General features: G+C 34.1%; 1 protein-coding gene across 4 annotated transcripts in view; it reads right to left on the reverse strand.

Annotated features, from left to right (window-relative positions):
- Positions 1-27,804, reverse strand: part of ZBTB20 (zinc finger and BTB domain containing 20) — a 770,594-nt gene that overhangs the window by 606,849 nt on the left and 135,941 nt on the right. For all 4 annotated transcript variants that reach the window (XM_032852271.1, XM_032852263.1, XM_032852264.1 and 1 more), the window contains one exon: positions 6,388-6,439. The gene's annotated coding sequence lies outside the window, so the exon portion shown is untranslated. The remainder of the gene's footprint in view (positions 1-6,387; positions 6,440-27,804) is intronic.

The following is a 27,804-nucleotide window of genomic DNA, read 5'->3' on the forward strand; positions in this document are numbered from 1 at the left end:
ATTTATATATATTTAATAAATACAATAGATAAATATATATATATATAAACACACATACATACATTTATACTTCAGCATTTATTCCTAAAAGTTAAAGGAAAAAAATACTTAAACTGTTTTCATAACACAAATTCTAACTGAAATAAAATGTCCTTTAAAAACTGTAATTAATGGCTGCTGTGTCAAACAGTGAACCAAAGGGTCAAACCTTATAATTCACAGTTTGAGAGGTCATAGCTCAAATTATAACTTTAAAAAACTGATTATCTGTGAGTAATTTGACAAATCCATCTAATATACTCTGAATGCATATAAAATCTTTTTGAGAGTAAAAAGGATGTATGTCCAAGTGGACAGCTGATGGAGGAAATGGCCTTTTTACTGAACAAGGCTGAAGTCCAGCATAATGACTTGGAATGCCTTTGAATGAGCATGCAAGTCTGGAAGGCCAAACAGTACACACATCCAAAGGGAACATAATGAACAATCTGATCAGAGACAAAAATATTTCACACACATGTCCAAAGAGCGGAAGGAAAAATATACATTTCTATCACCTACTCCTTTATCACTATTACTACAACCCAGTTCACAGGTAAACTCTGGACTATTCATAAACAATCTTTTTAAGAGATAATATTTTGTCATTTAAAAAATTCCCATGATTTTTCAATCTGAGATCTGAAATATATTGAGGTCACTTACCTCATATATAGTAAGCCAGGTTTACAAAGCTGGTTTCTTTCTGATTCACCTTGAAAGCAAGTATTGCTTTATCTATCTTCATCCCAAGGCCACCCACCCCATGAAACATAATTTGAAATAATTTGGCCAACCTGCATTTTTAAAATCTAGAAGTGATCTACTATTATTAACATGGCAGGTCATTGAAGATAATTTCTCCACTATAAATTCCCTAACTCATGCCAGAATTGAGAAATCCAGCAAAATAAGCCATTTTATTATATATATATGTTTGTAATGCTTATTTATATGTTTATTATATTTTCCTATTAGAGAGTAGGCCCCACAAGAATAAGGGCTATGTCTCTATTGTTCAGAAATTATATCTAGCACCTGGAAAGTTGCTGGCAGAGCAGACATCTACTAAATATCTGCTGGAGTTTGGAAAGAAGGCATGGCGAGAAAGAAGATGGGAGGCCCATCTTCTCTAGCTAATCTTCTCTCCATTATTTGTATAGCCATGAGGTGTAAAATCTTTAAAGAAAATGTACATTCTATTTTTTTTTAAGATTTTATTTATTTATTAGAGAAAGAGAGCAGAAGCAGGTGGGGAAGGAGGCAGAGGAAGAGGGAGAAGCAGGCTCCCCACTGAGCAAAGAGCCTGATGACAGAGAGCCCGATGAGTCAATCCCAGGACCCTGGGATCATGACCTGACCCAAAGACAGACACTTAATAGACTGAACCACCCAGGCTCCCCTCAAAAAATGTACATTCTATTTAGTCAGTTTACCTACCCAGCAATTCTCTGATCCATCTATTTATCCCAGAAACCACAAAGATTTAAAATGTCTTCCAAAAATACATACTTGCAAGATAAAAGAAAATAAATGAAAATGGAAATTACAGTAGGAAATAAGATATTTATATATGTATACATGTAAAGAAAATTAAATCACAGGAAAGGAAGGGAATTTATTTTCACAATTTCTTTAAGTTAATCTTATTATAACCACTACTGTAATGCTCTTTTTAAAAAAATTTTTTTTAAGATTTTATTTATTTATTTGACAGAGATAACAAGTAGGCAGAGAAGCAGGCAGAGAGAGAGGAGGAAGCAGGCTCCCTGCTGAGCAGAAAGCCGATGCGGGGCTCGATCCTAGGACCCTGGGATCATAACCCAAGAAGAAGGCAGAGGCTTTAACCCACTGAGCCACCCAGGCGCCCCTACTTTAATGCTCTTATTGTAAGAAAACACTTAGAGAATATTTACTAGTCTCTCATCTGGCCATTCACTATAACAACCTCTACATAACCAAGTTCCTTGTATCATAAGCCATAGTAGAGTCTATTGGAAGAGATAAATATTTAGTTAAAATAAAATGTAATAACGAAGTTATAACAGTAAACACATAGGCTCTTGTGAGAGAACAAAGCAGAATTCTTCTCTGAACCAGCAAAAATGCTTACATTGTAACTGCATTACTTTGATGCCACTATGTCCTATTCCAAGAGACTTTTCTGATACACATAAACACTCCTGTCTCTTGATATAAAGGGAAATATATGCTTTTAAATGTTACTAATACAAATGAGGTCTGAACATGTAAATCACTATTATCATAAGAAAACACATTTGAAAAATATGTTTTTTCTTGTAAGTGAAAGCCTAACTCTGATTCCACTTAGCCTGGTAATACACTTCTGTCATTCCGTTGGACCAGCCCACACATACTGGGTTCGTTATAGGTCCTGGGCTTGGCCATCTGGCCCTTTATTTACTTAATTCTTTTTTAATACTGACAAGTGTATTAGTAACACTTCCTTGATCACTGGTAAATATAGAGCCACCACACAACCAAGATTTTCCCTAATTCTGAAAGTCACTAATTAGTTGTGGGTAGAGGTTGGGGAGTATTACAAAGATACGTTGAGCAGTACTACAATAAGTAATCTAATTCCCAAGAAGAAAGCATGTAAATCTGTTTCCCACTTCATTAGAGGAATAAAAAACATCTTGTCATCACTAAAGGATACAAAGAGAGACCTGGATATTAGGGGGATGGTAGATAGGGAGGAAGAATGAAAGCAGCATTTAGGCAGGAAACAGAAATCCCCTACATATCTTGGACAATGTTCATGGTTTTCTTGATATCTTTTGATTGATCTATTTAGCAGTGTGTTTCATGAGTATAGTTTATTCATTAACAAACACAAGTTTGCAAAGGAAATGAAGGTAAATGAATCCTATTGAGAGAAACTGATCATTCTACTGGTACTTAAGTTATACAGCAGGCAACTCCAGAAGCTGCCTTAATCTTTTCAAACCAGTAAGGTCTCAATTACTTGAGCTTGCAAAGTAAAACAGTGTGAGCTTAAAGGTGAGAACGCAGTTTCCAAAAGGACTAAAAAATCATTTAGAGAGAAGGTTATGATGAAATTGTAAGTACTCAACCTGGAAATCTATGTATATTAAGTTCATTAGAAAACATTTATTTTTAGGTTTTTTTTTTTTTTTCCCCTGTTGGATCAGATAGTCTAACAGGTTTAATTTTCCATAAGGTTTAGATTCTTCAAAGAACACTACTGGTCATTGTGTGTTCACACCAGCATAAAGTTTGAAAAATCAACTCCAACTTCCCAAAACTGAAGAATCTAACTGTATAAGGTTTGGTCAGTTGTCCTCATTTCTGCGATCAAACAGTGCCACATGAAGCAAAAAGTCTTTTAAGATTATTTTGGGTTTCAGTCTACCTCCTTTATTCATAAACATTTTGGGGAAAATGATAATATTCTCTTACAGTACTGACTCAAATAACTAAAATTTCAATGAGAAACTTTTAAAGCTGTGAATTGTGACGTAGGTGTTAGTATTTCCTTGACCAAATCCTGGAACTAATGAATAAAAGTTAATTGGTTTGTATATGGAAGTAAATTGGTAAAAGGCAGATGGATATAATTAACAAGGGGGGAGGGAAGTACATTGTTTAATATGTAGTTGATGAATTGGCAAAGAAGTGTGGCATGTCTTATTTACCAGTATTTGAAAAAAAGAATAAGAGATGCTTTGGTATACAAATAAATACAGGTATAGAAACATAATAGAAGCTTTGTGCTACAGGGGAACTTAAACTTCTCTGGGCAGTGATCAGCTAAGAAGGAACAGAGATAGTTACAATGCAATGATTAACTAGCTAAAAAATCTATTATTCATAGCAGGTATGTAAGCAGTCAAGGCAGCAATGTTGGTGGCCCCTACTCATCAAGCAGCTTGGCCAGTACAAACTGGATGTCTGGAACCAGACAATACACAAAACAATGAAACCTATAGCCAGCTAAAGAAGATTCAGCACAATCCATCTCCAATTTTAAATAGTACCAGAAATCTCCACTGACAGAATGCTTCCCCTTGAGATTAGCATAATTGTGTTTATAAGATGTTGACCAACATTAACCTCTATATATCTCACTATGCATAACAACATGCCTGAAACACCTATCTAGAAATTCCCAGCATATTACCAAAAAAAAAAAAAAAAAAAAAAAGGTGATTTTAACATTAGTTGGCAGAAATTTCTGTTGATAGGTATGGCCATCATGTCGTTATATGAACAGATGGTCAAAGTGTGTCCATTTCACTGACAGTGCATTATGTGGGTCTTTTTATCCCTTAACAACCAAACCAAACAAAAGCACAACACAGAAGAAGCCATTGTGCCTTCCCTCATTTGGTTGGCAGCTTCATCTATGAAATATGAAAATAAAAAAACAACACAGACGATAATTCCTGCATAGTACATTTAATCAAATAATTAAGCATTCATATCAAAAAGTTATCCTGATGTTTGTGAAGATGGAAAAATACACAGAATCTTTAACATTTTTTTAACTCCATGACCGTCAGTAAAGGGAAAATAGTCACATTTCTTGATCTTTAGGTTTTTTTTAAATCTAACCAAGAGTTTATAGGAAAAAAGCAAATTACTATTCTTTATTGCTATTCGGGTCTTTTAATGAAAACTCAGGAAAAAAACATTGAGAAAAAGTAAATCCCCATATTAAAGTCTATTTCTCTTTGAAATAGAGGTGCTCCCTCTCTGTATTTAATACTTCTACTGAATAATTTTTAGATATTCCAGCTGAAATATTCATAACCAGATTAATTAACAGTCTAACAGATATCCAGTTGCAAACTACTCCATTTTATACCATGAGATCTCTTGAAATACACACACACACACACACACACACACACACAGGTTGCTATCTGGATACTCAATACGGTAGCCTCATCTCTAGAAACAACCTAAAATATAGTTTACCTTGATTTTGTGAAATAAAAATAAATAATATCATGAGAAAAAGGAGAGATTAAAAATTACGAATATATTTCTATCTATAATAGCTAGTAGTAAAACAATAGCTGAGAATTATATTGCTAAAATGCATCTACACATGTGGCTATGGAAACTTCTGTGCAAGAATAATGCTGTTACCCACCTTCAAAAAGAGCTGATGAAGTATAAGGTTTAAGAGTACATCCTTAGTACTTCTGTACCTTAAAATATTGCCGAGTATTAATTTTTCATCAAGTTGTCATTTTCTCTGACATTTGGTTTTATTAATCAAGGCATTTATCATTAATTTGTAGAAAATATCGTAATTAAGCCAAATAAAATAAAATCCTTAAAAGGTTAAAATTAGAAAGCAGGTGAATTAGAACTTTGACATTACCCTGTTGACATACTGGAGCATTTTGAAAGCATGGGAATCAAGTTTTTGCAGGGAGTTAGGTGACTCAATCTTGGGCTGGCTGGTTTTTAAAAAATGTTATAAAGATTTGATTTAAAGCTCTCTGACAGTTTTGACATTCAGGTGAAAGTACTGCTGCTGCATTTGGAACAATTTGCATATCCCACTGCTAAACGGAATGTTTGAGGTGTGCACTGGTGTAAAGAAATTAAAAACAAGCTATCACACATGCTTAAGTGTATGTATTCACAAAACTGATGGTTGGATCAGCACCCCATCCCCCTCCAATGTAATCTGTGATTTACTCTTCTATAATAAATTACCCTACCATGTTATTCTCGCTGGAAGATCTAACCATGCATGTAAGAAGCAAAGTAATTATAGCCCCCTCTTGTCTCAGAAACCTTCTTCAATCCCTATGAGCTCTTTATACACAATGCAGCAACACAAGTCTATTGTATACTTCTTGCCTGAAATTCTGGACTTTTGACTACAAGTAGCCACTAAATCTCATCTGCATGATTTCCTGCATGGTTTTGTTGTTTGTAACCAATGCATTTTTATCTTGTACAGTTAGTTGTAAAGCTCTTCCTGAGGAGGAATGGATACTGACTTTTTGGCTTTGAGTCAATAAGTCTATTTAAGAAAAGGGCAAGGTATAAAATCAGAAGAGTTCCAAACTGATTTCAAAAATAGGGAAGGGCCCTAATACATTTCCATATAGAAGAAAGAAGAAGTACAGCAACACCCAGTTAGACTGAAACGTTCTGACATAACGTTAGGGTTCTCCTTTTTTGATTTATAATTTCAGATTTTTTTTAGGTAGACACAAAAAAAGATATTTAATGTGTTAAAGGGCAATAAATACCTGAGGCAGTAAAGCCAAGGCCTTAAATACTATGAAACTTTTCAAGAAGACAAAACCCTTTCCAGAAAATATCACTGGACATTACCTTCAGTCTTCAGAGTCTCAAAGGGTAATCCTTAATACTTCTTTTTGTGTGACTGTAAAAAGGAAACACTTAAAATTAGAAATCTTCCAAGGAAGCAATTAACATTTCCATAGCATGTCTATAACTCGTCATGAAAAGTAGGTAGCTGGGTTTGTGTGTGTCAACTAGTATCTACAGTTTCAAAAGAAAAAAAAAGTCTACCACATTCATTTCTGTACATGTAGTACAAGTACATAGTAAAGTATGACACCAATATATGATTTAAATCACTGTGTGAACAGGGTTTAGATGTAGACCAGGGTATTTATTACAGTACTATCAGAAGCTTTCTTAATTTACACAAAGTTTTTACATTTATTTTTGTAATTGAAAAAAAACTAATCCCAAATAGATTTAACCCATGTCTTTGTCTATTCTTAACTATCAGAGATTTTGCAAAGATCTACTGTGTATAATATACTGGTAAGTACTGATGAGTTAGGAAAAATAAAAACAAAACACAGGTCCCATCCACAAAATAATGAGTGAGGTTAAAGAGATTTGCATAAAGGAAGATAATGCAGAAAATGAAAAGTAAATTGATGGAAAGAAATAGGGAGCAGAGGGTAACATGTTCAATATAGCTTGATATCCAGTACGTAATGCACTGACATTAGAACATGGCTTTATGTTTCCTGTCTCAGCAAGCAAGGCTATTATTGTAGGGTCCTACTCAGATTTGGAGGCAGGAATGTCAAACAAATGGATGAGTGACTTTTAAATTCTTCTTCATTCACATGCATTTGATAGTATATACTCAAAGCTAGTACTGGGAGCAGTAAAGTAGGCAGGATGTTGAGGTGCCTTTAAACCCAATTTGGTGAGTTTCAATATAAAAAAATTAACTAGAAACGATTCTCCTATTAAAAATTGAATTTGGTATTTTATGTCCTTGGAAAGTTATCCCTCTAAATTTGCTATGAAATTTCAATGATGACCTTGATGTCATATTTACTAATAATCTCCACAGAGATTCAGCCATTCAAAATCTCAAAAGCAGTTTTACTAATGGAAACACATACATAAACAAAAGCCAATCTCATCAGCTAGTGCATCTACAGTAAAAAAAAAAAAAAAAAAGAAAAAGATCTAGGGTTTTTAATTGATTGGATCTTTAATATGCATAAATAATATTTTATGAAGGGAAAACAAAGACTCAAACAGCAAACTATACCAGTAAACCAAAACAAACCCAAGTTTAAGCTGTACTAGTAACTAGGATTGAGGAAAGGAAGGTGCAAGTCCTGTTATAGTCAGGATACATGAGTAACATACATTTACTCTGCAACATCAAACTTTAGAAAATCAAAATCTTCTAGGAGTGTGATTAGAACCCTTAATCATGGATAAACAGACAATAACTAGAAATAGAAAAAAAATGTTCAGATTATGGGGATGAGGTAGAGAAATTTAATTTGGAGAAAATTAATTTGGCCATTACATGATACATTATAAAAGTAATTTTTATTTATGTATTATGTCCCCCAGTAGAATGGCAGCGCCATAAGGGCAGACATTGTTTTTCTCCGCTGTATTCCCAATTTCATGCAGAGTGTCTGCCATATACAAAGATCAATGAACAGTTATTGAATGAAAGAATGAACAACCTGAACAACTCTAAGACAAGCACTAGGTCTGCATCCATTTACACATAAAGAAATTCAGACTTAATGAAATTAAATTTTATATACTAAACTTTACTCTTTCATAACTACAAACTTCTACAACCCATTGTTTAGTCTGCCATTCAATACTCATTCTAGTAGTGGAAAACAAACAATAAGCATGTAGGTTGTTGAACTTATAATGTCATAAGATTAGTACCATAAGTGTAAACAGTAAGGTAATGGCATTGAGAGTGACATGGGCAGATGTTTTTGATTGGTTTGGACGGGAAAGCTTCTCACAGGAGGTGATAATAAGACAAGTGCGCATGAAGTGAAAGAGTCAAAAGAGTATCTAGAGCAAAACGTATCTAGGGGACTAGATGGACTATTAGAAGAGGTAAACAAGTTAATATATATTACTTTGCTTTTTACAATGCACACAGCAAACAATACTCTCAATATCTATTATTTTATTATATTGCTATTATTTTATAAATAATGAAATTCCCCCACTAAAACATAAATTTGTTAAAGACATTCATTTTTCTTTCCCTGTGGCTCCTTAAATAGTGCTTAACAAATATTCAATAAAAATGTACATAACTGAAAATAGGAAGACACAATTATCAGTTCATTAGTTAGAAAAAGTAAGATTATATGAATATGAAAAATATCATTGTATTTAATATGTCTGAGACAATCTAACTGTTAAATCAATGTCATCTAATCTTCTCTGGGTTTAAAAGAAAGATAGAAAAGATTAAAAAAATGACTAGAGTCAATAAGTTGTAGATTAAAAAAAGGTAAAAAAGAATCAGAAAAAAATAAAATTACCAATATTAGGCCACTATCTTGACCATTTACATACTCTGTCTGCCTCCATCAGATTAATATATTTTTCTAGCACAAAGATTCTACCACACAGTTTCCAATTCATTTCAGTGTTCCTAATACAAGCACAGGGACTGGTGTATAGCAAACATTCAGTAAGTCTTTGTTGAAACTAAGTTGAACTAAAATTATCTTTAATAGTTCAAATGCTTTATAGTTAGTTCAAATTTTAAAAAATAAATAAACCAAATGGGAGATTACAACAGAAAAAAATATAAGTATTGGTTTTTGACCTTGCAGTAAAAAACAAGGTTAGTTTTCACCAAAAATTGAAATATAGCTAATGGTGTGGTATTGGCAGTTGGAAGAGACCAATCAGTAGAATAGACCACAGGGACTCTAATATGGTTTAAGTATTACAGGTAGCGTTTTCACAGCATTGAGACTAATTATGTAAGAAAATAATTTTTTTTTTTGTTCTCTACCTTTTATCAGGCACCAAAAATAAAGCAAATTGATACATCTGAATATAATAACTAATCAAAGATCTATTAGAAAACCTATGTATATAATTTTCTGAATTTCAAGGTGAGAATGCCTTTTAAGCCACATAGACAGTAGTAGAATATAACACAATCATTAAGATTTATAAATCTTAAAAATTACTTAAAATTTTTTCAGTCAAAAAATATGTTGAAGGGCACCTGGGTGGCTCAGTGGGTTAAAGCCTCTGACTTCGGCTCAGGTCATGATCTCAGGGTCCTGGGATCGAGCCCCACATCGGGCTCTCTGCTCAGCAGGGAGCCTGCTTCCCCCTCTCTCTGCTTGCCTCTCTGCCTACTTGTGTTCTCTCTCTCTCTCTCTGTCAAATAAATAAATAAATAAATATTTTTTTAAAATGTTGAATATGAGGCCAATAATAAAACACATAAATATTTTTAATGTATAGGACATCATAGTTATTAATCTATAAATAAATGAAACAAAGATGTCATCTTTTTCAAATGAATAGGCAATTCAGAATAGAAGAAACACAAACTAAGATACATATAAAACAATATTAATTTGCAATAGATAATTATCTGTAATGAATATTCTGTAATAATTAATCTGTACTGAAAGGAATGCAAATTAAAATAGCCTAAATATTCCAAACAGTGAACTGGTTAAATAAATGACATGTGGTATAACTATGAGCTTTCATAAAATATAGCAAGTGAAAATTTATAAAGCATCATTAAGCTTAAAAAGCAGGTTGCAAAATGTTAATAATTTTTTAATAATTTTGTGATGACATATAAATATATAGACTATGCACAGTGTTTGGTTCTGTGAATATATGTAGATCTGTATGCATGTGTCTATCTATGTATCAGAAAAAACATGTATGCATTAGAAAAATCATCTAAGAATCTATATTATTCCTAGCACTAATCTCAGATGTTAAGATTATGGCAGATATTTTTCTTCTTGTGATTTCTTTCCAAATTTTCTACAATAAACACAAATTACTTTTTATAAACATTAAAATCACTAAAACAAGAGCTAGTCTATGTTGCAGAAAAAAGATCAGATGATATATTACTAGATTTCCTGAATGTTAAGAAAGCCAGTTGAAAAGATCTATCTGTCCCTATTTTTGAAGGGCACTTCTGTTGAAAAAAATAAAATAAAAGAGGAAGGAAGGAAAGAAGATGGAGCAAGGAGGGAAGGAAGACAGAATAAAGAAAATTTAAAAAAAGAAAAGAAAGAAAAATAAGATTTCTCAAAAACAAACAAAACCAGCAACCACCTATAATGGTATTAGATTCCTAAGAGTCAAATTTTAATCGATCACATCTTTAATTAAATTTTCAAAGAAATGCAAAGCCTGGAATGTAGAAAATTTAAGAAGTTAGAGGTTATATTTATACAGTGATAATACTATTTATTATAAGAGAAAGCAAATAGAACATGCATCAACTTGAGTGATAGGACTATTATAGTTACAATTTCAAATAAATAAAAATCAAAAGCAACCAAATGATACCTTACAACAAAACAAACAGAAGGTGCTGAAGGCTATCCTCTACTGATGATTATAAAACAAGTCGTCATTAAATAAAAATTGAAATATGAAGTTTGTTTGTATCTCACCAAAAACAGCAAATGAAAACTGATTTATAATCCTTAAGGAACATCAGGAAGAATGTACACGTACATGGTCAAGAGGACAAGATGCAGTCCCTCGAAGACTGGAAAGGCCAATTCAGTTCTAGTCCATAATGGTGCTTCTTAGAACGAAGATATGCATTCTGGCTTTGGGTATTACCAGAGTTTTTAAAGCACCAGAGAATCTCACAAACTCTATGGCAGACTTCTCCAAGAATCCATTAAAGTGACCTGGCCAAACCCCATAATGAAGCCATCTAAGATCAAATCAAGTTCCACTGAAGCAGGCTCTAGGGCAACAACAAAAGACTATTCACTTGACTCCATCATACTTGCTGTTAGATATTTCAGTTTCCCCTCCAAAAAGAGGGGGAAAGTTCAGAAAGATTATGTACTAAATACTTCTTTTAATCCTAAAATCCAGTCAATTTCTTTTTTGGTCACTTGTCTCTTTAAAAGTAACCCAATCCCTTTCCTTTATTATGTGCAGCTTTACTCTGTTCAATTTTATTTCCCAATAGCAGAATGGCTTAAATAAATTCTTAAAAACCAACACACCAACAAATAAATAAATTAAAACTCAATGACTATAAAAAGTACACAGTCTAACCTGCTTAATTATTAACAGGTAAACATAATGCATTTCTGAATTATTTACTTAAACTCCTTCAACTAAAAACTTTTAAGTTTTTGAGCTTGGAATGTGTACCCTTTCTAGGAATCTATAAATCAATTATTTTAAAATATTCTATTGAGCCATTTTAATAAAAGCAATTAAAAACATCAAAGTTAATGTGAGTTTAATGAGAAATGCAACACATTTTTAAGATTTCAGAGGTCAGTAAAATTCCCTTCTTTCCAACTGTCCCTTGTTCTCTTTCAAATACTTTATTCCACAATACACTTGGACAGAATGAATAGAAATATTCTCTACTAAATTATATTAATGAGATGGATATAATAATGGTTTTAGAGTATTTATATAAGTTTTTATTCCCAAGCATATCAAAAGAAATATATAATTACAAAACTATGGAAAATGTTAATAGTTCCAAAAGTAGAATGACAGAAAGGAAAGAATGAACAATAAATAAAATTCATTTTCTCTGGATGAAATACTAGTTCAGCTAATATATTAAAGAATGGCTGCTTGACACAAGTAAGCATTGATTACCTCGAATGCTGGTTAATTAAATTCTGGTTACCTAAGGGTACACCAGAGAAAATAAAGCTTTTGCCTTGATTCTTTTAACTAAAACCTAAGATATACTAGCAGATTTTCCTGCCTTGGTAAATAGGGTTTTATCATTTTATCTTCATTAAAGATGGAAAATTTATTCTGCCATAGAGGATGGTTCTTAATCTTTAGGTCATAAGCTCCTCTGAGAAAATGATAGAAAACCAAGGATCTCTTTCTTTAGAAAAGTGTACATGTTCACAAAATTTTATGTAAATTTCTAGGAGTCCAGGTGATGTGGGAAAACAATGGCAAAAGAAAAACAATAAACTCCCTTATTGCCTACAGCCCACTGACAAGTCGTTGAAACAGGCAGAGTGATCTTCCTTTAGGAACTCTGTTGTCTCTATGTTGACACTTTGCTAGAAAAAGGCAATCTCAGCTTAACATTATCCTGCCCCCACCACAGGATCCTGTAAGTCTACTTTAACATATAAAACATATACTAGTTTCCTTTGGAAACTTCCTTTATCTCTACCCCCACATTCCACCCCAAGATATATCTTGGCAATCATCCTCCAAGCATATGGCCCACTGATACACATCTGAAGGATCTCATGACTAAGGTTTTATTAGACAGTAATAAATGACCTTTTCTTAAGCCCCTTCCAACTTGAAAGTATATTATCAGACACCTGTCACAACCCCAGTGCAGCACTTTCTGCCCCTGGGTCCTGTCCCTGCGCTTTAACAAAATCACCTTTTTGCACCCAAGACATCTCAAGAATTCTTTCTTGAAGTCCAACATTTTCACACCACAGGGACCCACCAAAAGAGTGTTTGCCTTCAAATTCTATAAAATTGTAAATGCATAGACATTGGAGATTGTACCAAAAACACAGTGACCCCAGGCATAACAAGGATGTTTAAAGTTGCTTTTTGAAGACATCGCTAATAATGAAGTATTTTCTTATGATTTGTTTCCTTCTAAAAGGGGAGTGTAAAAACAATTCTGCTTAATTTAGTCTTGGTTAAAGGTTAAGTATGTTTCCTTTTAAGATAATTGCACTATCAGAGTTTCAGCTTTAAAACAAAATAGTGCTGTTTTCAAATCTTCCACATTCTAGAAATGGCAACAAATTTTTTACACTTTTCTCTTAGAGGAGGCAGGGTGAGAGAGAAAGCTCTTTAATGTTCACCTTTACTTCTAAAGATTATCAGATAATCACAAATATATAAATATTCCCTGTATTCAGGTTTTATTCTAACTACTTTTATGTACATTTGCTTATTTAAACCTCACAAAAACTAGGAGGTGGGTAGCTAGATATCAGATGTCATTATCCTCATTTTATTAATATGTAAACTGATGCATAGAGAGATTATGTGATTTCCCCAAGATCACCTCTCTACTGAATGGCAGAACCAGCATTCACACCTAGTCAATCTGCCCAGAGTCTTCACTTCTACAAACAATATGACATTTTCAGTTTCAATTATGAGCTGATGGCTTTTCTTATGCCATTTTATTTGTAACACAAGTCCACCTCTTCACTATTATGCCAGACACATTCATACTGTTTTTTCCCCAGACATATACATTTGGGGAGTAGTTCATAAGTTGCTGACAAAACTGGTACCATTTTTGTGCAGTTGGCAGTTATACAGCGTTGTTAATTTCCCAGAATCAAATGCCCAGATTGGGGGGAAAAAAAAAAAGGCATCACTATGTCAGTAAATGTGGAGCTCTACAATAAAAACTGACCCCTCATTTCCTTTTTGGAAATAGTTCTCATGAGATACAAAATTGAATGATTATACAGTCTATGGGCCAATGAAGACAACAGGAAAAGTGGCCCATATTGATGTAACAGTTCACAAAGGTGAGGGCCAACAAGTTGCTTTTGTGGCTAAAGCTGCACCAACATGAAAATTTTCTTGATGTATCCGTCTCACCAAGGGATTGCTGCTCCCAGAGATAGCAACAAGTTTGTATCTCATTTGCTTTCAGTGTACCAACCTTAATATTTTCAGTAATCCCATAAAGAGCAAAGGCTGGAAAGAAAGAGAAAGAGAGATAGGGATAGAGAGGGAGGGACAGGAAAGGAGGGCAGGGAAGGAAGGAAGGAAGGAAGGAAGAAAGGAAGGAAGGAAGGAAGGAAGGAAGGAAGGGAGGGAAGGGAGGGAGGAAGGAGGGGGGAAAGAAGAAGGGAGGAAGGGAAGAAAGAAAAGAAAAGAGAAAAGAAAAGGGAAAAAAAGGAAAGAAAAGAAAGGAAAAGAAGAAAAGAAAAGAGAAAAGGAAAGAAAAGAAAAGGAAAAGGAAGAAAGAAAGGAAGAGAGTGAGAAAGGAAGACAGAAAGGAAGAGAGAAATGTTTTTTATAGTTTGTACAGAAAAGTTTTCAGTTATAAATTTGTTCCATCTAATTTTTATTGAATTACTTCCTACATATAAATGGAATCAAGTAGATACCAGTAATATACAAATATGAAAGGGAAAAATAAGGCAGAATGTTCGGAGTCCTGAAAATGGTTAAAGATCAGATAAACAGGAAAGAAAGCAGAGCAAAGGCAAACAGCAATATATTTGCAAGAATGCATAACAAGAAAGAACCCTGGTAACTGAGGCAGCTTTTCTTCATTAGATTCAGGGACTTTTAATGAAGTAATTGATTCTAATGCAGCCACACCAGGCTGGGAATGAAAACCTGGTTAAAATAAAAAGTATATCTGGAACAAAATACCATCCTCAGCTCCTTTTGTCTCTAACTCATCCTACATACCATAATAAAACAAATATTTGGAAATCACCTAGTTATTATTACCTTATTCCCTATAAATTATTCCCAATCACTTACACTATTAAATCCAATGTGTTTGGTTTGCAAAATCCTCCTTAATCTGGTTCCATTGTGTATCCTCTCTTCCAGTTAATGCAGAAATTGTATCCTCCAACCCAATCAGAAATTGTACCCTTGAATCCAATCAGATTAAAACAGTATACACTGATTCAGAAAACCTTTATTGAAGCCTATAATATGTTAAGGAGTATTCATGTAATTGAAATCTACATGGTCTTGGAGCCAAAGAACAAATGCTAATCTCCAGTTTTTCCAAAAACTCTATCTCAATGCTTTCCCTTCTCACTCTTCTCCTATTCTTTTCCAGAAACCTATGCATGGTCTTCCTTTGGATTTAACAAAAATTGATTTAGATATAATCAGTTCAATTGCTCTCATTTTAGCTCAGACACATTTCAGTTGAAAGTATGATCATTTATATAACTAAAAATATATACAGAGGGCTAACCTTACATGCTGTTCCCACTACCATTCTCACACAAACACAAAATATGGTGGATCTTAAATTAACACAACACACACACACACTCTTACTAGGATCCACATTTGTCTTCTTCTATTCCTTTATCAGGCCACACTTGTTGGGGGCTTTTGAATTTGTTCTTTTAAGGTTCTTCTCCCAGATCATTTCATGATGGCTTCCCCATCTCATCATTCAATCTCCGCTCAAATGGCACCTCATTACACTTTATCCTGCTACCCACACTTTCTGTCCCATGTCACTCTTTATCCTACTACCCAGATTTCTGTTTTTCACAGGTTATCACTCTCTACAATTATTTTACTTATAAACTCATTCACTGTCTATCTTCCTATGTTAGGGATCCTATCAGTTTAGCTACATATAATTCAGTGCCAAATTGCTTGTCCCTAGGCATTATGCCTGGCATATAGTAAGCACTCAAATATCTGAAGAATAAATAAATACATACAAAATAATTATTCATATTCAATCCATAAATATTTATCAACTATTTATTTACAGGCTGAGGAATGTTCTGCCCCTAACATAATTATATTTGGGAGAAAAATCCAATACAAATTGGTGACAGAGAGGGTTTTTTTTTTTAAGATTTTATTTATTTGAGGGAGAGAGAGAGCAAAAGAGAGTGTACAAGTAGGGAGGAGAAGCAGAGGGAAAGGGAGAAGCAAATTAGCATGGAGTCCGATGTGGGTTTCAATCCCAGGACCCTGAGATCATGACCTGGGCCAAAGGCAGATGGCAGATACTTAACTGACTGAGCCACCCAGGCACCCCCACTTCGAGAGTTCTAAACAAAATAAATTGTCAGAGAATTAGACCCAATCTGTCTTAAAACTTAAGACTAACAACATTATTTTTCTCAACCACCATTCCCTTCACATTCCTCTATTAAACCTATTGATACATCATTATCAACTTTTATAATGTCAAGAATGGCTGAATAAAACTGAATGAAGGTGGTGACAGTGTCACATATCTCATTTTGGATATTTATTACTGAAACAGATGAGTTGGTCCCATGAAACATGGAAGAATCAGGATACAACTAAGAGTAGTATTGTATAGAGATTCAATGCCTCCTTCATACAGTGTACAAATGTGCTCAGATCTGAATATTCTAAATGCTTCTAAAGGTTAAAAAAAAGGCATCCATTTAAACTAGGGATCAGAAAACTTTCTATAAAAGGCCAAATGATAAATATTTAGGCTTTGTAGGTCATATAATTTCTGTCTCAATTACTCAACTGCACTAACATCTCATGAAAGCAGTCATAGGCAGTAAATACATAAACAAATGAACATGTCTATATTTCAATAAAACTTTACTTACAAAAACTGTAGGATCATCAGGGAAATGCAAAGCAAAACCAAATCACCTCACACCTGTTAGAATGGCTATTTTCAAAAAGACAAGAAATAAGAAGGGTTGGTAAGGATGTGGGGGAAAAGAAACCTTTGTGCACTGTTGGTGGGAATGTAAATTGGTACAGCCACTATGGAAAACAATATAGAGGTTCCTCAAGAAATTAAAAATAGAACTACTATATGATCCAGCATTTCCACTTCTGAGTATATACCAAAGGAAATGAAATCACTATCTCAATAAGATATTTGCATCCTAATGTTCACTGTAGCATCATTTACAATAACTAAGACATGGAAATAATCTAAGTATTGATAGATGAATGAATGTATTTTTAAAAAGTGGCATGTATATACAATGGACTATTATCCAGCCATCAAAAAGAAGGAAATCCTGCTATTTGCAACAACGTGGATGGATTTTGAGGGTATTATAAGATAAGTGAAATACATCATAGAGAAAAAGACAAATACTGTATGATCTTACATCTAACGGAATCTTATGGAATCTTAAAAAAAATAAGCAAACAAACAAAAAAACAACAAAAGAACTGAACTCATGGATACAAAGAACAGACTAGTAGTTGCCAGGGTGTAAGGGAAGGGTGGAGAAGGGGTTTGGGTTACACATGAAATGGATGAAGGTGGTCTGAAGGTACAAACTTCTAGTTATAAAATAAATAAGCGCTAGGGTTGTAACATGCATCATGGTGACTGTAGTTAAAAATATCATATTGTGTATTTGGAAGTGACTAAGAGATTTGATCTTAAAAGTTCTCACCACACACAAAATATTGTAACTATGTGTGGTGATGGATGTTAATGAGACTTATTAGTGGTGATGTTTTGCAATATATACATATATCAAATCATGTTGTACACCTGAAACTAACATACTGTTATATAACAACTATATCTCAATTAAAAAAAAAAAAGTAGGACAGATTTGTTGACCTCTGGTCTAAATTCATTAGTAAAGCCTATGGAATTTCTATATAAGGGAGATTCAGCATCAAAATTTAATTACAAGGGGTATTATGAGGACTTGTATTAGAAGCTGTTTTGCGAGATATGCAAGTTGCTTTTACATGAATTATAATACTTTTGGGGGGGATTGATGGGAATTACAGGGGACATACGTCCCTCAAGTTACCCTTGTCACTGCCACCTAATCCCATAATCAATTTAGGTATGTATATTCTTGACATTACATTTTGGTCTTATATAGAATCATCATCTTTCCATAAATATCCAATCCATCATATTATTTGTATCCTAACATTAAAATTATTTTTGAAAAGCCACAATAAATACTTCATTGAAGTTTAAAAAATACATTCCCTTTATCCATGCTAATTTTTGCAATTCTATTTTAAACAACTATTAATTTTGTCAGGCATGATTTGTTTGTAATAAACTCATTTTGTTCATTGCTCATGATTCCTTTGTCTTCAAGATGTTTACTGATTTCTCTTCCAGTGTTTTATTGAAAATGTTGTCAGGCCATTTCAAGTTACATTTTCATTACTTCTATTATAAGAATTTTTTCTTCCTCAAATCTTTTTAGGTCCTCTAAATTTCTCAAGTAATATACACCTTCATATATCCAGTACTAAATACCCTTTTACTTGATTAATAACTATTTTCAAAAGGCATTCTAAAACCCATTTTATGCTTCTCAAAATTGTATTCCAACACAATTAAACTAAAATTTGGTGTGTAAAGATTCTACGCTAAGTGAAATAAGTCAAGCAGAGAGAGTCAATTATCATATGGTTTCACTTATTTGTGGAACATAAGGAATAGGATGGAGGATATTAGGAGAATGAAAGGAAAAATGAAGGTGGGGGATAAGAGGGGAGATGAACCATGAGAGACCTGACTCCAGGAAACAAACGGTTTCAGAGGGGAGAGGGTGGGGAGAAGGGTGAGCCCAGTGATGGTTATTAAGGAGGGCATGTATTGCATGGAGCACTGGGTGTTATATGCAGACAATGAATCATGGAACACTATATCAAAAGCTAATGATGTACCATATGGTGACTAACATAATAAAAAAGCAAAAAAAATAAAAATAAATTTAAATAAATTTTAAAAAGATTCTAAATGATAGTATGTTGATCCACATTGTGATGAGATAACTTATTAATCAGTAGCACTATCATTTCCTATTCTCCACTTTAAAGTTGTTATAATAAATTCTACTGCCAATCAGCTTTCATTAAGCTATCAGCCCTTCTATTTGGGATAATCAATACTCTACCTTTCTGCCATCCAATTCCACTTTATCTCTTCTGGCAACATAAATCTCTAGAGCCTATGGTGCCATAATATCTTTTTTAGCTTCAACCAGACTTCTGTAAAAACATGAAAGCTATAACATTTAAATGTAAATTTGCTATTAAGTTATATCCCATGTTATACAACCACAAATTTTAAAATAAAATGAAAAAATATAAGATTTTAGATAATATTATAAAAACTGCTTCAGTTGGACTCACTATTCAATAAATGAAAACACTTGAGAATTCTGGGAAAAAGTAAACCTTGAGATGGTTGAAATATCCATTCTAAATAATGGGAGCATTTAGGTAATTGTCTGTACAAAACAAGGATCAGATTTTTGAAGGTCATAAAAAGCTTGACCTTTCCAGGTAAGATGAATGCAGAAAACTTACCACTAAATTACACAATAGAGATAAAATTGTTGAATCTATCTGCAAAATAGTGTTTTCAAAAGCTTCATAAAGTAACTGATTCATTAAAGAAATAACTGAAGATTCGTTCTCTTTTCTGATATGAAAGATCACAAAACACTGCAATATTTGCAAAAGAGGATGAAGCGCTCATGTCTCACTTGTGAGACATGAATACCTCCTTTTTTACCTATGTTCTTGCTATGTATTGAGAATGCTGAAGAAAAGCAGTTCCAAAAGAACACAGGTTTGCTGATCCTGTGTTCCCGATAATAATCACATGATAGAACAGAAGCTTTCACATACAATCAGGATGATAGTTACTTTCTCTGTACTCAGAGGGACCAATTTTCCCCTATGGACATAAGCACAGCACAAATCACAAAGTACCAAAATTGAATGTAAGTGCAATTAAACTTCTCAACTTCACTCAGGTATCAGCAAAAAGGACCAGTTTAGCTACACAGGAAAAGAAGTCAGGTCCAAGGAGTTGAAGGGAAGGGCAAATTGGTATTGGGATAATTAAGCTGCCTCTGCTACAGTTCACCTGCCTCACTGAAAAGAATTAAACCAACCTTGCCAAAGATTTGTCTTGTTAGCTATAATCTATCTTATTGTACTCTCACCCACTTCCCATCTCCTCCTTATCTCTCCTCTTCTCCCCAACTATTGTTTTCTTCATAACAGTCTCTCTTCCCACTTAAACCCTTTAACCTCTCTCTATGTTTCCCTCCCTCCCCCCCCCAACACACACACACACACACACACACACATACACACAGTACACACACCGAAATGCACACTGTCTGATGCTAACTATTAACTTAAAGGATATTTTCTTTGGAAAAAATCACATATGATTACTGATATGACAGCACAGCAGGATGTCAGCCAGTGAAGAAATAGGGCAACATGATCCAAATCAAGTGCTAGACACATTAGTATACTTACTATGCATCTTCTATAAGTGGATTACCATGCTATAAACACACTTGACAAAGATTCACATAAAGATCCTAACAGACCTATTGGAAGTAAAGTCAGGCTACTATGAAATGCTATTAATTGCAGTAAATATCAGGCTCTACTAATGTGATTGTATCTCTGTTTCCCTTCAAAGACACAGATGCTTAGGATAATTTTGATAATTAAAAACTGAGCCAAGTTACAATAAAAGATAGAAAGGAACATCTCTGAGTGTCAGAACAAAGAATTCAAAGCCAGAGCCAAGGGAGGAAGAGGGGGCAGAAGACTTGTTGGACCCTAGGGCATCATATTCACATATACCCAAATATTTGGAGTGATAACACCAACGTGTGGACAACAGACAAGACCTAAAGCCAAAGAGAGACATGGAAGAACAAATGAGACATGCTTATTAATGGATGCCTAATCCATCAGATTAGGAGTAGAAGAAAATCTACAGACTACCATGGAGAAGCAGTAAAAAACACTTTTAATTCTTCTTAGGGCTAGAGGGTAAAAAGTCACATGAAAGAAATGTGGAACCCAGATACATTCCATGGGTGCCTTAGGAATCAGCATTTACATTCTATTTTTAGAACATAAAATCTAAGCATAAAAATTAACACAAAAATAATCTGGATTTCTTTAGATTCTAATGGGCACAGATCTAGGGTCACAAAATAGAAGGGAATGCTAAAACACTTTGCAAGGAGCTACAGAACTCTCATGTAACAACCTCCTTCAACTAAAAAGAAGCTCAATGTAGTATCAGAAACAGCTCTTCTTTTGTTCATTTAGTCAACAACTATATATTAAATGCCTTTTGAAGGCAAATATGATTTTAGACCCAGAAGATACAGCAGTGAATAGAACATCATTCCTGTCTTTAGCAAGTTTGTGTTCTAGTAAAGGAGACAATGAATATAAAATATAAAATATAAGGTCCTGTACTGATAAATGCCAAAATAAAAAGCAAGATAAGGGAAAAGAGATGAAGATCTGAAGAAGCAGGTATTTTAGACAGAATGCTGACAAAAAGACATTCTAAGGTGCAATTCCAGCAGAACTCTGAAAAAAGAAAAGAGTGAATCATGAGGCAGGAAATACTTCAGGATATGGGGCAAAAAAAATTAGTAAAGATATAGCAGATTTGTTATTTTTTTTAAAGATTTTTCTTATTTATTTATTTATTTATTTGAGAGAGTAGAGACAGAGAGAGAGACAGTGCACATGAGTGGGGGTGGGGGGAGGGAAAGAGGGAGAAGGAGAAGCAGATTCCCCTCTGAGTGGGGATCCAGACTCCGGGCTCAATACCAGGACTCTGGGGTCATGACCTGAGCCGAAGGCAGCTGCTTAACCAACTGAGCCACTCAGGTGCCCCAAGACAAAGCAGATTAAAATATAATTAATAATTTTCAATTAGCTGATATGTAGAAACTTTTCCCCTCAAGGATTGCATGTTCTTGCCAAACTAACATGTAGATTTATAAAATTCAACGACTACTGATCCATAAGAACTTTGAACAAACACCAAAGAATTCATATCATACAAAGCATGTTATCTGACCGCAGCACAGTAATATCAAGAATTAAGGTTAAAAAGACAATTTAAAAATCCCTATGTATTTGGAAACTAAAAAACACATTTATAAATATTCCATGAATCAAAAAAATCATAATGGAAATATTAAATATTTAAAACTAAACAACAATAAAGATACTACATATCAAAACCTGTGGGATGCAGCTAAAGTGGTACTTAGTAGAAAAGTTATGGCTTTAAATGCATATATTACATGTTAAAAAGCTGTAAAATTAATTAGTTAAGAATCTAACTTAGCAAGTTAAAAAATAATAGCAGAATAAAAACAAATGAAGGAGAAGGAAATAAATAATAAAGATTATAACAAAAACTAATGACACAGAACTTATATACAATAGAGAGCAAAAACTAATTTTTTAAAAAGCCAAAACTGACTCTTTAAAAAGACAATAAAATGTTGGTTTAATCCATGTGAAATTGTCAAAATTCAACCTAATAATAAAATCTATACCGATCAAAATATTATTAATCACTAAATATTAAGCAGGGAAAAGGCACTAATCAGAAACTTTAGGAAGGAAGAGAATATATCTCTAAAGATAAAGGAAACATTAAAATATTATGAGAGAATACACTAAACAATGAAAGGGCAATCAACTTACAAACTGAAATGAAATGGGTAATTTCCCAGAAAAATGCAACATAACAAAACCAATACAATAAGAAATAGAAAACCTGAGTAACTTTATGATCAATTGATAGCAAAACCTCATACTAAGAAAGAGAACACAAGAAAGGAAATGTATATTTTAATCTCACTTAAGAATTTAGATGCAAAAATTCTAAAGGAAATAGAAAACCAAATGTGCAAAATGCATGTGCATTTCTGTACATGTACACATATAAACACATAACAATTATAGAATATTTATCACAGGAATGTAAGAATTGTTTAACATCAGAAAATATAAATACAAAAACAATAATTCAAAAAGGTATATGCACTCTTGTGTTCACTGCAGCATTATTTACAATAGCCAATATTTGGAAAGAACCTAAATGTCCATCAATGGAGGAATGGATAAAGATGTAGTATAGATACCATGGAATACTACTCTGCCATAAAAAAGAAGGAATCCTGCCATTTGTTACAACATAGATAGATCTGCAGGAGATACTAAGTAAAATAAGTCAGATGGAGAAGGGAAAATACCATATGATTTCAACTTATATATAGAATCTAAAAAACAAAACAAAACAAAAAACACATAAGTTTATAATACAGAGAATAGATTGGTGGTTATCAGAAAGGAGAGGGTTGTGCAAAATGGGTTCAGGGGTTCAATTTTAAGGTGATGGGAAGTAACTAGACTTATCACGGTGATCACTTTGGAGTGTATATAGATATCACATTATAATATTGTACACCTAAAATCCATATAATCTTATAAACCAACTTTACCTCAATAAAAAAGAAAATATATTAAGTGATAAACACCATATTCAGAGATTAAATGAGAAAACCCATCATTTTCTCAATATAAACAAAATACTCCAAAAATAAACACGGATAAAAGATATGAGATAGACTAAGAGAAGATATTTGCAACATACATAACCAGTGATGTATTTCTATTCAGAATATATAACAAGCTGCAAAAAATAATAAAAAATAAGCATTATAAATCTATTTCTTAAAATTTTCATTGTGTTATGTTAGTCATCATACAATACATCATTGGTTTTTGATGTAGTGTTCCAAGATTCATTGTTTACGTACAACACCCAGTGCTCCATGCAATAAGTGCCCTCCTTAATACCTACCAACAGGCTCACCCTCCCTCCACCCCCTCCTCTCTGAAACCCTCAGTTTGTTTCCAGAAGTCCATAGTCTCTCATGGCTTGTCTCCCCTCTTATTCCCCTCCCACTTCCTTTTTCCTTTCCTCCTCCTTATGTCCTCCATGCTATTCCTTATGTCCCACAAATAAGTGAAGCCATATGATAATTGACTTTCTTTGCTTGACTTATTTCACTCATCATAACTTCCTCCAGCCCCATTCATGTTGATGCAAAAGTTGGGTATTCATCCTTTCTGATGGCTGAATAATATGATCAAAAACCTCCCAAAAAACAAGAGTACATGACCTGATGGATTCCCTGGCGGAATTCCACCAAACCTTCAAAGAAGAAATAATACCTATTCTCCTGAAGCTGTTCCAATAAATAGAAACAGAAGGAAAACTTCCAGACTCTTTCTATGAAGCCAGCATTACCTTGACCCCCAAACCAGGCAAAGACCCCATCAAAAAGGAGAATTTCAGACCAATATCCCTGTTGAACATGGATGCCAAGATTCTTTTTTTTTTAAGATTTTATTTATTTATTTGACTGAGAGAGATCACAAGTAGGCAGAGAGGCAGGCAGAGAGAGAGAGAGAGAGGAGGAAGCAGGCTCCCTGCCAAGCAGAGAGCCCGATGCGGGACTTGATCCCAGGACCCTGAGATCATGACCTGAGCCAAAGGCAGAGGCCTAACCCACTGAGCCACCCAGGCACCCATGTATACCAAGATTCTTAACTAAATCCTAGCTAATAGGATCCAACAGTACATTAAAAAGATTATCCACCATCACCAGGTGGGATTTATCCCTAGCTAATAGGATCCAACAGTACATTAAAAAGATTATCCACCATCACCAGGTGGGATTTATCCCTGGGATGAAAAGGGGGTTTAACATTTGCAAATCAGTCAATGATAGAACAAATCCTAAGTAAAGAGAGAACCACATGGTTCTCAATTGGTTCAGAAAAACCATTTGACAAAATACAGCATCTTTTCCTGATTAAAACTCTTCAGAGTACAAGGATAGAAGGAACATTCCTCAACTTCATAAAATCCACCTAAGAATTATAACATTAAAAGTGGCTGTGAAAATACAATTGGAAAAATCAGAGAAAATAACACCTAATTGGTCAAAGAGAATATGAACAGGAGGGAGGAGCAAGATGGAAGAAGAGTAGGAGACCGAAATATCATCAGGTCCCAGGAGTTCACCTAGGTAGTTATCAAACCATTCTGAATACCTACAAAATCAACAGGAGGTAGAAAAGAGGAAGAAAAGCAATTCTAGGAACAAAAAATTGACCACTTTCTAGAAGGTAGGATGTTCAAAGAAATGAATCCAAAGCGATGGGAAGATAGGAGGGGTCAGATTCCAGCAAGTGGTAGAGCAGCAGAGCACAAAATCAGAACTTTTAGAAGTCTACTCCACTGAGGGACACTGATCCAGACGCTAAGCAGGGGGGTGCAGCCTTCGCGGGGACAAGGTGGTCTCAAGACCTGTGGGGTCACAGAAAGACCAAGGGTATCTGACTGTAGCTGAGTTCCCAGGAATTGAAGCAGGGAAGCTAGAGATGGAGCCAGGGAGTGGGCTTTCAGCTTGGGACTGCCTTAAACCATGAATCAAGGCACAGTCAGACCACTACTCTTTGAGCAGGGACCCCACAACTGGCAGATCTGGAGAGACTCCTCCTTCTTCCTCTGGGAGGAGTGGTGCGGGAGAATACTGCAGGAATCTGCTGGATTTGGAGACTCCAAATGGCGCTGTGCACCAGAGATAGAAACATTCAGTCACAGTCTGAGTGAGCATAGAGTGCGGCCAGAGACCAGGGAGACAGAAGGGATTAACTGTTTTTCTCTGAGGGTGCATTGAGGAGTGGGGCCATGAGCTCTTGGCTCCTCCAGGGCTGGAGATTGGGAGGCCGCCATCTTCATTCTCATCCTCCAAAGCTGTATGTAAATTGTTCAGAGAACAAAAGCTCCTGAGAGCAAACCCCAGCAGATTACTTAGTATGGCCTTTGGAAAGGGCAGTACAATTCCACCTGGGGAAAAGACATTTGAGAAACACTGCAACAGGTCCCTCCCCCCAAAAATCAGCAAGAACAAACAGCCAAGACCAAGTTCACTGACCAATGAGAGCTGCAGAACTCCAGAGCTGGGGTAATGCAACACATAGAATTCACGGCTCTTACTCCATGATTCTTTAGCCATTCAAAGTTAAATTTTTTTAATTGTATTTTTTTCTTATTCTATTTTTAAAATTTTTCCTCTTTCCTATTTAACCCTTTTTTTAAAAAAAAGATCTTATTTATTTATTTGACAGAAAGACAAAGAGAGATCACAAGTAGGCAGAGAGGCAGGCAGAGAGAGAGGGGCAAGCAGGCTCAATACTGAGCAGAGAGCCCCATGCGGGGCTTGACCCCAGGACCCTGAGACTATGACCTGAGCTGAAGGCAGAGGTTTCACCCAGTGAGCCACCCGGATGCCCCTATTTTAACCTTTTTTAAACAATTTTATCTTATCAAAATCTTTTAAAAAAATCTTTTTAAATTTTCATTCTTATGATCATATTCTACCCATTCATTGTATTCACGCTTATTTTTTGCATACATATAGGTTTTTCTATCCTTAAAAATTTGGGAAACAGTTTCTTCTAGCATACCAAAATATATCCTAAATCTAGTGCACAGCTTTGTTCTAGTATCCAGCCTCTCTTTCCTCTTTTTTTCCTTTTTTCTAACACTTATTCTCATCAATTCCTTTTTTAGAATCTTTTTAAATTTTCATCCTTACACTCATATTCGATCCCTTCATTGTGTTAAACTTTATATATATACACACACACGTTTTAAAATTTATTATTTATTTATTTTTCTATATTGTTTATTATATTATATTATTATATATATGATATATATATTATATATATATTTCTTTAAAATTTTGGGATGCAGTCTCTTCTATATATAGGCAGTTTCTTCTATATATATGTTTTTATTTATTATTTAATTTTATTTTTATGTATTATTTATTTTATTTATTTTATTTTATTATTTTTTATTTATGTATTTATATATATATGTATATATATATATACATATATATATATTTCTTTTTCTTCCTTTAAAATTTTGGAAGGCAATTTCTTCTAACAGACCAAAATACACAAAAAATCGAGTGTGTGGCTCTATTCTACTCACCAGTCTAAAACATATATATATATTATTTTCCCCCCTTTCTTCTCCCCCTGGTTTCATGTCCCTTCTGATTTGGTTAGTGTATATTTTTCTGGGGTCGTTGCTACCCTTTTAGTATTTTGTTCTCTCATTCATCTATTCTTATCTATATAAAATGACAAGGCGGAAAAACTCACCACAAAAAAAAACCAAAAATAATAGGCAGTACTGATGGCTAGGGACCTAATCAATACAGACATTAGTAATATGTCAGACCTAGAGTTCAGAATAATGATTATCAAGGTGCTAGCTGGGCTTGAAAAAAGCATGGGAGATATTAGAGAATCCCTTTCTGGAGAAATCAAAGAACTAAAATCTAACCAAGTTGAAATAAAAAAAGCTATTAATGAGGGGTAATCAGAAATGGAAGCTCTTACTGCTAGGATAAATGAGGCAGAGGAGAGAATTAGTGATATAGATATATAGTGACCAAATGATGGAGAATAAAGAAGATGAGCAAACGAGACACAAACAACTACTGGAACATAAGGGGAGAATTCAAGAGGTAAGTGGTACCATAAGATGAAACAATATTAGAATAACTGGGATCCAGAAGAAGAAGAAAGAGAGAGATGGGCAGAAGGTATATTGGAGCAAATTACACTAGAGAATTTCTCTAATTTGGC

This window comes from Lontra canadensis, unplaced genomic scaffold (genome assembly GCF_010015895.1).
Source record: "Lontra canadensis isolate GAN:19392208 unplaced genomic scaffold, GSC_riverotter_1.0 scaffold6, whole genome shotgun sequence".
NCBI lineage: Eukaryota > Metazoa > Chordata > Mammalia > Carnivora > Mustelidae > Lontra > Lontra canadensis.